Genomic DNA, 14,715 nt, shown 5'->3' with positions numbered 1-14,715 from the left:
CTCTCTGGGTAATAATACCACATGTCTTTATGGACTGCTTCTGTGATGGCAGAGAAATACAAATAGCATTGTGTACTCATGTCATCCTGTAGGAGAAACAAGATAACATTTTTTTTTAACAAAAACATCTCAAAATTCTAATGCTAGGTGTCATTAATCACAGCTTAACAAAGAATTCAGGGGGCAGTCAGAATCTAAAGGATAATTCTGATTTTCAGAAGTTTTCTGCTCTGAAGCTTGGAGACACTTTGTTTTTAAGGCTGTGTTTATAGCTCCACAGCCACCGTGGGTTAATTATCTAGTTTGTTTCTCAGAAGGAACCTTCATTCCAGTGTGGAAGCCTCTCTCTTTCCCAACACCCCTCAGCAGTGCTTGTGGGGGGTGGGTATGGTTTTTGCTTGGTACCTCTGTAAGATTGAGGAGCGATGACTACCCTAAAGGCTAGGTGCAGAGGGTGGGAGGTCTATTCCAGCAATGTGTTTCTGGAGGATTCACACAGAACCTGATATAGCATCTGCTGCAGCAGAAAGCATCACCGTGGCTTCTGATAAGGTAGGGTTCTGACCCTCCTCCTCCTCCGTTAGAAATCGCAAAGTGATTTCTTCTGCTATCAGTGGTCTCCTGTGGGCAGAAGATAACAAAGGAGACATTCATCTTTTCCTTCTCCCCAGGAATCCTCCCATGTATTACAATGCTTCTAACTTGAAACTACCTCCCACTGGCCTATAAACATACTCCACAGAGGAAATTATCAGTACTCAGAACTGGACTGTTGCTTCAGCCCCAAACTCTGACTTGGCAGGTGGGGCCAAGGATAGACCCCTGTTTATCTGTTAGTGTGGATATCAACAGGGCATAATTTGTCTAGAATCACCACTTACTGACAAGTCGAATCACAGACTCATAGTATCTAAGATGGAAGGAACTTAACCAGTGGCTATTCCAGGAAGTTTCTGTTTCCTGTAGGAACCCAGGGCCACATCAAGCAGGGCTGTAATCAATCAACACCTGTACAGCTGTGATACCCTTATGTCATTTGTCAGACCTCATGGATGAGCTTTAGTGTAAGAAAGGTGTTAGGGTAGTTAGGAAAGGAGAGAGAGAGTGAATCTAGTTCGAGAGGGTCAGATGTTTTGTGGATACAGAAAATAACTCCAGAATGAAGAAATTGGTTCAACATCACATCATGACTGATGGAGGGACATTGAAAGATTTCATTGAGCTTTCAGGTAAACAGTCTGTGACTCACCTGTTCGAGTCCTAGGACTGGGCTACTCCACCTGGGCTAAGGGTGGATGATGCCACCCACAGCGTTCTTAAGCTACTTTTCACCCTTGACCTTGATTCTAGTTCAGGGTCATGGACTCTGAGCATAGTTTCAGCTCTCCTGTGCTCTTGACTTACTAAGATCTACATTTGTTTCCCATCATTGCTAAGATATTCTTTGGGTATATGTCCATATTATGTAAATCTTCATCCATGGTAGTCTCGATAATGTTGGGGAGTGAGTATACCCGGCCAGCCATCAGACTGCAGGAGCCTTTGAGGTGTCTCTTGATGTTAAACATTGTTGAAAACCAAACCATTTGGAACCATTTCAAGAATTCAAAGAATGAATGTGTTTTCATTCAGTTTATCTTGCAGGAAAAGGAGAAGGCTGCAAGCCCTCAATGAAGAATCAGATCTATACTGTATGCTCCACCAGTCCTGCCAGAGTCTTCTCAAGACAGCTATAAGCCATTTTTCTCTGCTGAGGTTTTTGTTGATTAAATTTACAGAAATAGAAAGATACCAAAAGTCTAGAGCTGCTATAGTTGTCAGCACAGGAACCGGTGATGAGCGGGAAGAGGAGCAGGAGGGGAAAGAGGAGGGGGGAGGAGGAGGGGGAGGGAGGAGGGGAAGAGAAAGAAGAGGAGGGAGAGGAAGGAGGAGGAGAGAGAAAAGAAAGAGGAGGAGGGGGAGGAAGGAGGGGAAGGAAGGAGGGGGAGGGGAAGAGGAGGCAGTGACCTGGTAAGAAACCCAAACGGAAGAGGTAGAAGGCCAACTCAGAGGCAGGGTTTAGGCTGAACTGGCTGAGCAGGATCTTAAGCAAGTCATGGGTCACCTGTCAGCCTCAGGTTCAATTTCTGGACTTTTATAATATTTTCAGAATCAGTGTTCAGGCCAGCCGCCCTTCCTGCGCAGCCTCTGGAGGAAGCCACCAGCAGCACATGCCCTTTCCACACATTCTCCAACTGACCACACCACTGCTTTGAAGTTGCTTGTGTGTTTCTGAAAGCAAACACTTTTGCCAGTTTAGCATTTTGCAGTTAAGGTGGATCTGACAATCTTCTAACTTCTGCAATCCATTGTTCCCTTTCCCAGTTCACAGAGCTGTAACCTTATTTTCAGTAGAGTTATTGAAAAAAAAAAACCTTCATCTTTATTTCCACTTTATAGCAATTTATGAAGTTGGTTGTATCTTCATGGGAGAGGCAGGCTCCACTGGACTAGACACACACACACACACACACACACACACACACACTCACATATATATTTTCCTTGATTTATTAATTCAACTATTATCAAAAGTAGTCACCTTATTTATAAAATCCATGCCTGGATCCAAGGGAAGTGAAGGGGAATATGTCTTAGTCCCTATCCTAAGGAGCTCATAGGCTTTTGCTATCAGTTAAATGAGTAGCAGCTAGTCATGCCAAGGGTTGGCTTTCCGTGTCAGACCTGGAGAAGAGCAATTTGCTCTTATGGGGACTGAGCAGAGTACCGTGGAGGACGTCACATCCATAAGACAATGAGCGGGAGGTCCCCGAGTGCCATGTCTTTAGAACCCGAAAAGTAAAGGAGTACACTGTAGACATAGCTTGGCTCTGGGCTCCTGTACCCCAACGTTAACTTGAGGGACGTGCTAAGTTTTGTGGATCTCTGTCTTCTCCTGAAGAATGGAAGGCTGCCGTGGACAATCAGTGAAGGAAAGCTGGACAAGAGCTAGTACAGTTTGACTGGGTGTTTGGGGAGGTGATTTCAAACCTAGGATGTAAATCATCTTGAGAAAGGGAGAGGCTTGAGTGATGGCTGTCTTGTGATGGATCATTCTTTGGGTTCCAGAACCTCGTAGATTCTGCCTTCTGTCTCTGAGCTTGCCCTTGATCTATATCCCAATGTAACAGTCATTTTTAAAGGATAAAAGGTTTGTACAGAAGAGACATGGAGACCTTGAGAGTGGGCAGGATAGTGAGTTCTCATTCTTAACATAACATTGAAATATTAGGTAAGTTTCACAAGAGCACACATTTATACAGGACAGAGGTTAACCTCATTTGGGTTAGAAGTAAGTTCCTTCAGAGTTTAAAACATTATAAATTTTATTTGACATTGTGTGTGTGTGTGTACTTGTTGCTGTGTGTTTGTGGATATATGAACCACAGTACACATGTGGAGGTATTTGGATAACAGAGGATAACTTTCAGGACTTTGTGGCCTCTTTCCACATGTGTGTTCCTGGGATCAAACTCAAGTCATCAGGTGGAATGTAAATGATGAGAAAACCTGTCCAGGCAAAGAAACAAAGAGGCAGAGAGAAGAAATTGAGTGTTCACAGCAGACTAGCAGAACCCCCATGGCTGCATTTCAGGGGCTGATGAACGGAAAGCTAGAAGGGAAAGGATGGATCAAGAGAGAGAACAGGGCACCTGTTATGCCTCAGACACTTTGTCAAAGATTTGATACTTTCTCCCAGGGACAATGAGAAATCAATCAAAAATACTTTGTCAGTTATATTGTTGAAGAATATGCAAAACATGAAAGTTACCATTTAGCCAGTTGTATTAGTTCATTGTTAGTAAGTACATTCATATCACCATGCTACCCCCACTAACAACCCCCAGATCATTGATGCTATTCCAAACCAAAACCCTGAACCCATGAAGGGCTCTCTATTTCCCCATCGCAGACCCCAACACCATCTATCTCATCTTCTGTCTCTGTGATTCTGACTACTCTACTGACCCCCGTAGAATGGGACCATATAGTAACATCTGCTCTACAGAGAAAAAGTCCCTACCAGAGATGGTTCCTGTCATTCCTCAGACAAAAAGACACCAGTTTCCAAGTCAGATGTGTGGCTCAGCTATTGTCAGAATCAGTTCCCACAGCAACTCCATGAGCTGGGAATTGTTAATCTGGTTTAATTCCTAACACCTGACTTGAGAGTCTGAGAACTTGCCCAGTGAAAGAGCAGGAGTCTGCGTTAGGTAGCAAACGGCTGTGTCAGGCTCTGTCATTTGCAAACCATAATAGTCACCTTCTCTTCCTGGAAAATGAATAGACTGGGCTTGAGTGTCTGGAAGGAACTCCAATACTCTTCCTCATTCTGAGAGTGAGTTACCACTCCCAAGCTGGTAAATGGAGGTGTTATTCTTTAGGTCTAACCAGACTTCTACTCCCCACCAGCCTCCATCTGTGACAACTCAGGTCCCTATGATAGGTTTCCTTCCATGCTTTCCAAACCTGTGTGAGACAGGTTCCCTAGCCTGGATATGGTTCCTTCACCAGTGTGTTAAAATCTGTCCACCTGGGACCTGGGATTCTTTCCTAAATACCTATAATTCACCTCCCCCCACACACACACATTTTGAATGTTGCATTTTGCACACACTTTCCTAGACTTCTCTGTCTCTGTTGTGAATCACGGGCACTCCTATCATCTTTGTAACAGAACATGTAGGTTAGTGTTTAGATTCGTACAGACTAAACCAGCAAGGACTGTTGGTACAGCACAACAGATCAGAGGCTTCTTGCTGATGTCAAACACAGCCATCTTGCACTGCTCCTAGGCTTATTCATGTGGTCACTGGGTAAGCAGCCTACTGTGGGTACCTGTGCTAGGTCCCCTGCTAGGTGTAATGTCACAATGATGTGTGAGATGCTCTAGTGACTTCATCTTAGAGAAGATATCTGGAGTGCCTGGTAGCGGCTATCTATTGTAGCTCCCAGCTTGATGTGTCTGCACAGTGTGTAAAACCTATATTAGACTCACACCTTCCTATGACCTCTGTGAGGTTAGCACAGCAGACTGAGCCTCAACACTTTTCCAATAATTACACAAAGAAACCAAGGCCTAGAAATGTGGGTGGACATTTTTTGACATCTGGCAGTTCCTGAATCTACAAATGCCACCAATCCTGGTTCCTGGCTCTATTATGATGCTCACATAAGTCTAGAAGAAAAAGGAAGAAAAGTGAGTGAGTGTAGCCATGCCACCTGGCTGAAGGCAAGCATGGTTTCATGTACTACAAGTGACACTTGGAGGGACAGGTCTTCTCGTGGAGCATAGGCAAGAGGCAAGTTTGTTCCAACTTGCTGCAAATCCACCCCGTAACTTTCCCTAATCCAAGCTCATTTTAGTTTTTAAGTGATGAAGTTTCTGAATGAAAATAGAGAATCAGCCAAGCAGGAGAGGATAGGAAAGGGGAAGTGTAGTCTTTTGAAACATACTGCTTCCTCCCCTAGCGTAACTCACCCTTGCTCCCAGCTGCCTTCCAGTTAAGCCCCAGCAGACCAGGCTAGGGGCTGGAATCCAGGGCCCTGGGGAGTTTGGCAAGTGATCAGACAGATGCTTGATGCACTCACTCTGGTGTCAAGCCAATCTTTCTAGTCAGGGCAACTGCTAGTATTGTCTCTATAAGACATGTACATCCAGATCTGAGGGCCATTCTCAAAAGACCAACCATTTGTCTCCAACAAGGGCTCAGCCAAAGTCTTCAACAAGCCATATTCATCACCCCCAACCGTGTGAGTGTGTGTGTGTGTGTGTGTAGCTGTGTGAGTGTGTAGGTATGTGAGTATGTGTGCAAGTGTGGGGTGTGTGTGTATAGGTAGGTGAGTGTATAGTTGTGTAAGTGTGTGTGTAGCTGTGTGAGTATGTGTGTAAGTGTTGTGTGTCTGTGTAGATGTGTGTGTAGGTGTGTGAGTGTGTGTGTGAGTGTGTGTCTGAGTATGTGTGTAGGTGTCTTAGTGTGTGTGTATAAATGTGGGTGTGTGTCTGAGTATGTGTGTAGGTGTGTGAGTGTGTAGGTATGTGAGTGTGTATAGGTGCCTGAGTGTGTGTAAGTGTGGAGTATGTGTGTATAAGTGTGTACGTGTGTGAGTGTGGTATTTCTGAGTGTGTGTGTAGGTGTGTGTATGTGTGTGTGTGTGCATGTGTGTAGGTGTGTGAGTATGTGTATTTATCTCCTATGTCAAGATCTCACTCTGTATCCCAGGCTGACCTTGAACCAGAACTTCCTGCCTCAGTTTCCCCAGTGTTGAGAACACATACCAACACTGGTATGGTCTATCAGTCATGTTCTCAAGTGTGTTTGTATCACATGATTCCTAAGTCCTTACATACCGTTGTACACTTGAATCTGGGATCCAGGATGGATGACCTCCTTTCAGGAGAGTACCATCATGACACCTTTTTCCATTATGACTTGGGGTTAGGTAGTGCCATATGACAGACTGGACCTGCTGACTTGGGTCCTTCCTGAGAGACTCAGATGGCTTCAGGAGAGGTGCTTAACTCCCAGTGACTCAATCTCTCTGTGAGTCACTCTACTTGAGTGTTAAGTGTCCCTCCTGAGTCAGATCATTGTGGAGATTGAATATATTATGGAGTTATAACCATGCTTAAAACTTAGCATTAAAACTTTTAGAGTAAAGAATGGCATTATGCTCATAGAATAATTAAGGAAATCCATCCTGAGGAAACCCAGCTTGGATTTGATTCCTTTTCTGTACCTGAATGCCTTACTCCTTTTCTGGGAGAGGTGGGGCGGGGTGTTGATAATTAAATTGCCTGCTTTGCTTTCTCAGGCGCTAGGCTGTTTGCTCTGCATTTATATTTGGGCACGTGCACTGACCTGAGCTTTTTTTCTGGTTTGTTTTGTTTGTTTGTTTCCATGTGAATATGCTGGGGCCCGGCTTAGTCAGTGACCCTCAGTTATCACCTGACCTGTGCTGTGTCAAGCTCTCCTTGACCCATTCTCACCAAGGTCACCTGGGCTTCTGCCCAGTCGGTGACCCACAGTTATCATCTGATCTGTGCTATGGAAAGCTCTTTTGGACCCACTCTCACCAAGGTTACCCTCTGATATCTGAAAACCAGATCTAGTGAATTCCACAACTACCTGCCCTGACTCCTAACCTGGACACTCACCCAGGATAGCTAGAGAGAAAGGCTGGCGTTTACAGAGGGGCTGGCTAACGGGAACATTAGGAGAGAGGACCAGCAAAGTTAACAGGTAAAAATATTTTACAGAATATGATGCTGTATTTAAGGGGCTTTCCCAGCCACCTGCTCACACCTAATGACCATGCTGTTATAATTACCACTTTCTATTTAAGAAAATTAAGTGGAAAACTCTGAGCTGCATAGGAGAACCTATTTTGAGGTCTTCCCTTGGGAAAAATTAAACGTGGTTTCTACTTGTTTTTAGGTGTGTGTGTGTGTGTGTGTGTGTGTGTGTGAGAGAGAGAGAGAGAGAGAGAGAGAGAGAGAGAGAGAGAGAGAGAGAGAATGTGTAGACACAGTTAGATGGGGGCCAGCAGTCTATGTTAGATCTCTTTCCTCAAATGCATTATTATTACTATTCTGTTTATTAAATGAGTAATTATTTTTAAAATATTTCATTTATTTATTTTGTGTGTACACATAGCACATATGTGGAGACCACAGGACAATTTTCGGAGAGTTGGTTCTCTTCTTACACCATGTGGATCCCAGAGCTCTGGGGATGTCAGGCTTAGCAACAAGTGCTTTACCCACTGAGCTATGTCACCAGCCCATCCACTTCTAGTATTTCAGGCAAGGTCATCTCTCACTAAGCTGGACACTCCTCAGGTGGGTAGGCTGGTACCAATGAGCTTCAGGAATCCCACCTCGGTGCCCCTAGTACTGGAATTATAGGGGTACCCTATCATCTGGCCTTTTGTATGACTACTGGAGATCTCAGGTTTGTGCAGCAAGCACTTTACTGGTGAAACCATTCACGCAGCCCCAAGTTTAGCATCTCTTTTGAAATTAAAGTGGGCTGACTTTGATCTTTCTCTAAGCACCCTGAGGTTCTCACTCACTGTCTGATGCTTCAGTGTTTACGATCCCAGGAAATGCTGGGTAGATTCGTTGCACCTCTAGTGTCCCTAGAGATGCTTCTGTGCCTTCTCTTCCACACTTCCAAGCAGGGCAAGCCTATGCTTCTTTGGGTAGACGGGGCCTCTGTTGGCACCATCATTGAAAGGAATTTTGACAGGTAGGAATAGAACCAGGGGAGGGTTATCAAGCTACTGAAGATACTTCAAAGCATTTTTTAACTAGAAGAGTTTGACAGGAAGCACCACTTACATTCTGGACTGTGTAATTACTTGGCATGGAGGCTTCCCTGCATTGTAGGTTACGGTAATAACCGCCTTTCCTGGCCTCTAACCACCAGATTCCAGTAGCATACTCCACTGCAAAACCTTGCCAATGGATGCCAGATGTTCTGATGCCAGGGCTGAGAGGGTCTCATGAAAGAGGAAAGGTACCCAATGCTTCTGATCTTCAATCATTCTCAGGGACTCTCTAGGCAACCAGACTGGAGAGGAAGCATTGATAGGAAAGGGATCTCCCAATCTCTAATGGTCCCTTAGTACCTTGGGAAATAACAGCCTTTGAACAGAGGCTGTGACAGACATGGATCCCAAACTCACCTGCTAAAAGAAATTTTCTTTCCTTGGGGCCCTGCCTCCATCTATTCCATCTTCCTCAGATCCTCTTTCTCACATAGTCTCATCCACATTTGGACTTGTTTGTGGAAGCTTTGTTAGTATCTCTCTTCCACAAGCAGATAAATCAAAGCAGGCCCTAATGTGTCCAATGCTTACTATGGAGTGTACTGTTCTGCTTGTAATTTTTAAAGATGAGTAATTGAGATTTCTCTATCCTAAGCATCTTTAAATGTGCAGCTAGTACTTTCCCAGACATTAGAGCACCATGCACACCCATCCTCCTATCTTTGTCCTATTCTATAATTGAAACCCTGTACCCTCTAAAAGCTATTTCTCCATTCCCTCTTCCCTTAACTCCTGATAGCCTCTATTTTATTTTTAATCTTTATGACTATGACCAACTCTAGATACCACATATAAAAGGATTCATCAGCCTTTGTCCCTTCCTGACTGGTTGATCTCATTTAGCAGCATGCCTTCAAGGCGTTATCACATGTAACAGGGAGTTTTTCCTTTTGGGGGCTCAGTAACATTCTATTGCACACATAGACCCTATTTTATCTATCTCTATCAAACCGATACTTGAGGGTTTCTACCCTTTGGCTATTGTGAATAATTTCCCAGAAGCATGAGTATATGAGTATCTGTTTGTGTCCCTGACTTCAGTTCTTTACATATATACTCAGAGTTGGAATCGCTGAACTCTGTGGTAGCTATATATTTGTTGGTTTGTTTGTTTGTTTGTTTGTTTGAAAAACTGCACAGTGGCTGTACTATTTCATGTGTTTGCCAAGAGTACACAAGAATTCTAATTTCTTCACATTCTTGCCAACCATATTGTTTTTCTACAAGCCTCATTTCATCCTGGGAATAGCCAAGCAACACAAATTATATTGCCCACTTTTAAACATAGCTTAAGCCCTCAGAGCTATCTGAGAGAAGAGCAGCCAGCCTTTAGATTGGGCTTTTAGCCTACACCTTTTGTACCCTACCATACTGTACCTCCAATAACATCTAAACAATAAAAGTGTTACTTGAATTATGGCTATCTAAACTAGGTATCTCATTTAATTGACTGTGTCAGTCAAATGGGGTAGGAACAGTGTCTTGGCTGGCTATTAAGTCAGTAGACAAGAAGTGTAATAATGGTGGAGATCAACTTCATAGTTCTGAGCACAGACAATACTGTTACCCTACAAACAGCCAACAGGGAAGAGAGGATTTTCCCAGAGACAGAAAATATCCCTCACTGCAACAGAAAGATTCCTGTTTTCAGAAAAGTGAGTGATGCCTGCTTCTGACTTTTGTTCTCACTGCAGAAACACATGAAAGAGAACAGAGAATAAACAGTTACAGACTAGGGAGGAGAACAGAGCCTGCCAGCCAGGGGAGCCTGGCTTCTTAGCACACCAATTAACTGGTATTGACCTCTCGTCTCTCTGTCACCTCACATTGCAGGTGAGAAATATTGATGGTACCAAATTGTTACAGAGTGGTGGACCCACTCGATAAATCACTGCAGGAAAAGCCTCTAGCACAGTGTATGAGGTGAGTGAGCTAAGAGCTCAAAGGATTCATTCTCTGGAAAGTTGCTACCAAATAGTCCCAGAGAACAACCACATAGAAAACCTACCTTTAGCATATTTAGCCTAATTTATTTATTTATTTATTTATTTATTTAATACTTTCTTAAAATGACAAGTGAAAATGGTACATGTTTCTGGTAGCTGACAGAAGACTGTGTAAAACCAATTCCTACAGGATTACAGATAACCTTGATGGGCCAGTCCAGAAAAGAATGTTTATAGAAACAACCTATATCTCAAGATAATCTGTCTGTCTTGCCTTTCAGACTAGAAAGGAATGTTTGTACAGATAACCTATCTCTCAAGATAATCTGTCTCACTTGAAGCAGACAGTTCCAGAAAAGAGAGACTGTAGAACTGCACATAGCTACCATGGCTGGAACAGTTTTTCATTCTCAAACTCCTCACCTCTATAAGGGTCATAGCCAGCTTTTCCCCTTGGTATGCCTCTCAACTTCCTTCAAGAGAGAGGTTGCCCCTCACTGAATGCAGCAATAAGCAGAGTCCCATCTATTGAAGGTCAGACTCCTGTCTCTTTCTTGTCTTCTGTCTATGATGCCTCAGAAATCTAGCAGTATTCCCATAGTTGTCTAGAGTAAGCACACATGGAGGAGCAACCATCTCAACCCAATTAATGTGCCCACTCTCTCAGATCTTTCCTTTTTGTCATAAAAACACTTTAAGTAATTCTTTAAGTATTTTTCAGCATTAAGATTAGCTATTTACTAACTAGTGATCACATTTTACAGCTGATCTTCTAACCTTATTCCTCTTACTAACTCAATATATGTATCTCTTGATTTTCCTTTTTCTTTTAAAATTCAAGTATAGTTAAATTATTTCCCCTCTTCTCTGGAGAAGAATACTTTCCCCACTCTCTGCATTCTTTAGTTACCTGTAGTTCTTTGTTTAGGGTTGAGGTTCCAGGAGATTTCTCCCTTTCTTGTTAAAACATCTATTGGTAGTGTCCTTTTTCATGTCTTGTTTAGGTAGCCATGTTGATGAGATTTCATGAACATAGCTTCTTTGTCATTGTAGGAGACACATTTTTACAGCAAATTACCTATTTGTCTTTTACAATCTTCTTATCCTTCTTTTCATTATGATCTCTGAGCTTTGGGTGCAAGGAGTTGCATTCTAGATGGGTCAGTTGTGTTGGGTATCATACAATCATTTGTTCTCTGCAGTGGTTTTTTTTTTTGTAACTTCTGTAATCTCTGTTTATTGCACAAAGAAATATTCTTTGTTGAGGAGTGAGAGTTACACCTGTCCCCAAACACCCCTAAATTCTTACATGAAGTTAGAATAGTGCTTTTGTTTTCATCTAGTGACAAGATTGCCTCCCAGGGAACATCTGGCAATATCTGGAGACATTTTTGGTAAACTAATGCCAATGGCACCTGGGAACCTGAGGTCATGGGTGCTGTCAAGCATCCCATGAGACATAGGGCAGCTATCTGCCGCAGAGGATTAACTGACCTGACATGTCACTGGAGCTGAGGTTTGAGAACCTCAGCTGAAAAGGTAGGATGTCTTCTTTGGCATGCTATAAGGTATTATCCTGTTTTAATGGGTGTGACAGCCACATCATCTGCCACCTGTGGCATGACAAGCCTGGATATAGAAAAATGTATTACAGTACATCTTGATTAGAAACAATGAAGTCTCTGGTAGTTTTATCTTATCAAGGAGGATTAATAATGCAGCCAGTTGTGCACTCCGTGTAGTCTTATTACCCAACAGACAACCACAGGGCCTCAGCTTCAGGATTTCAGAGATAAAAAGCTTTGGGCCCTGCCCACAAGCAGCTGAAACCCTCAAGTGCCTGAGAACAAAAACAGATGCCTGCCCACCACACACTGAGATAAGAGCAGGATGAAGGAAATTGCTCAAGGTTGGTGGCTTTCTTCTAGAGATAAGAACAGCCACCAATTAAAAAAAATGACTAAGCTTATTCATTCAAATGTCCTAGTAACTGGGGAACTATGCAAATAACAATGGGCATTTGAAGGCTATACTGTATGTTTTTAAACATCCAAAGTGATTAGATGTTGGACACCAGTGGCATTGTTTCTGCTATATTCTACCATTCTAAATACATCTTTGACTATTTATTCAGAAGTATATATTACTTATCCCTTTTTTTTTTTTCCCCACAAGACGCGGGAAGAAATATATATTATTCATCCCTTCCTTTTTGTTACATTTTCTCATTCTAAATATATCTGTGTCTATCCGTTCAGAAATATCCATCACTCACCCCTTCCTGCTGTCATGTGGCTCCTATGCCTATGCTGAGTGAGGTTGCCAGTGTGGGGCGTCTCAGCTCCAAAGGGAACTCTATTTTGCCAAATTCTGATAGACACAAGTCAACATTCTTCAGGAACTTGGGAAGGTAGTTTCTCTCTGCCAAAGACATAATTTCCTTTATTACTGGCAGAAAGGGAAATCAGCTATTTGTGGGCCAGTTAGCTGGTCACCAGGCTCTCAGTACCCCAAGTACCTGTCTCACAAGTCAGAGTTCATGGTGGCATCCAAGCTTTTCTCCCCTTCTTCCCTCCCCCAGCTGCACTGCCTGTATAACCTTATAATCCTGCTATTTCAGCTGCTCTCCCTGTCTTTTGCCCTCTGTTTTATGTCTTCCTGTCTCTGCTTCTTTCCTCTTTTTCATCTGCTCTGTTGCTCTCTCTCTCTCTCTCTCTCTCTCTCTCTCTCTCTCTCTCTCTCTCACTTTGCTCTTGTTTCTCTCCTGGCTAGTTGGCTGACTGTTTTCAGTTTACTACTTTCTCTCTCTATTCTGGACTCTTTCAGATGTCTCTGACTGTTCTCTCTCATGCATCTACAGTAAAAACCTTCCTTGTAATCACACTAAGAAGCAGTCACATGGTCAATTTATATAGGGAGCATTTGAGAAATTTGTAAAAGGAGCAAAAAAAAAAAAAGTTTCTTAGCCCCCTCATGAGCTTGGTATCCTATCATGTAGGACTCCAGGCCAGGGCAATAGAGGATACTTTGTTGTGGCAATCTAGACATGGCTTGAAGTCTGCTCTCCTCAGGCTCCCTTTCAAAATGAGGTCAGCTTTCCCGAGGCAGTTCTATCCTATATTCCCAGGGATTTTATTAATACATATTTTAAATTTATTTTTCTGTGTAAGAAGGTAGATGCTGGTGCACACATGCTACAGTGTGTAAAGGTACACACATATGGTGGTGTGCATGTGGGAGTCAGAGGGCATCCTTAAGGAATAGGTTTTCTCCTAACACCATGTAGGATCTAGGAATTGAACTCATATTGTCAAGCTTGTGTACAAGTGCCTCTACCCTCAGAGCCATCTTGCTGCCCTTTTACAATTTTATTGTAAGAATTAAGCTAATGGGAGGGACTGAAAACCTCCAAACTATATGTGTGCCTGAGAGCCCCCCCCTCTCATGTGTGTGTACACTAATGTAATGTCAAGCAGAAAAAGGTTTGTGTAAAAGTTAAGCAGAAAGAAAACAGAAAATTAATCTGAAGTGTAGGTGTAATAAAACGTTGAATGTAAGCAAGTTATTTGAATAGAGAATTTAGCAACGAGGAGGGACCTTGTATAGGACTGAGTGGGGCTAATTAATGGATCAGCCACCAAAAATCATAAATACAGAAATGTACACACACACACACACACACACACACACACACACAGACAGACATATGTGTGAGCACATTTACAATACATGTCTACAGTGTCTACATGGGAATGATGTGTGGGTTCACAGGCATTCACACACATACATGCACACACACATACCCCAACACCAAGGCTGGTATATCTTCTTAGCTCCAGTTTTATCCAAGCACTCAGGTGTTGCTAGAGCCTGCCAGTCACCTCTAGCCAATGCTCAATACTGAGCAGTGTAGGACAGTGTCTGGGTGGTTTCACATCCTCAGGTAGTTGAAGAAGAAGCCTACAGACAGCAGAACTTGGCTTCCATGTGTCTCTGATTCCTCCTGGATAGGTGGTGGTAATGTTGGCTCACTGGTGTGTTGTGGTGCAGATGTAAGGCCAGCTGTGTCAGGGGTCTGCTTTTGTTTGGCCAGGCCCATGTTCAGTGAAGCTCAGAAAGTCCAGCCTCCATGGCTAGTGCAGTGAACTACAGATACTACCTGAACAATTCTCAGATATGCAACTTCAAGTGTGTGAATAGAGCCCAGGTCAGATGTTCTAACCTGCTACATCTAAGAACAGTCTTGACTCTAGACCATGAAAGTAGAACTCTCTATCACTCAGGTAAGGTGACTTGTTCTGTAATATGTACTAACAATGCCTAGGTACTAAATTCTTTGGAGATTCAGAGATTCATAGAATTCTAGGCATACACTAGTTGGAATTCCTGACCCCTT

Source organism: Arvicanthis niloticus, chromosome 16 (assembly GCF_011762505.2).
Source record: "Arvicanthis niloticus isolate mArvNil1 chromosome 16, mArvNil1.pat.X, whole genome shotgun sequence".
NCBI classification, from domain to species: Eukaryota; Metazoa; Chordata; class Mammalia; order Rodentia; family Muridae; genus Arvicanthis; species Arvicanthis niloticus.
Note: the sequence above shows the minus strand (reverse complement) of the source record.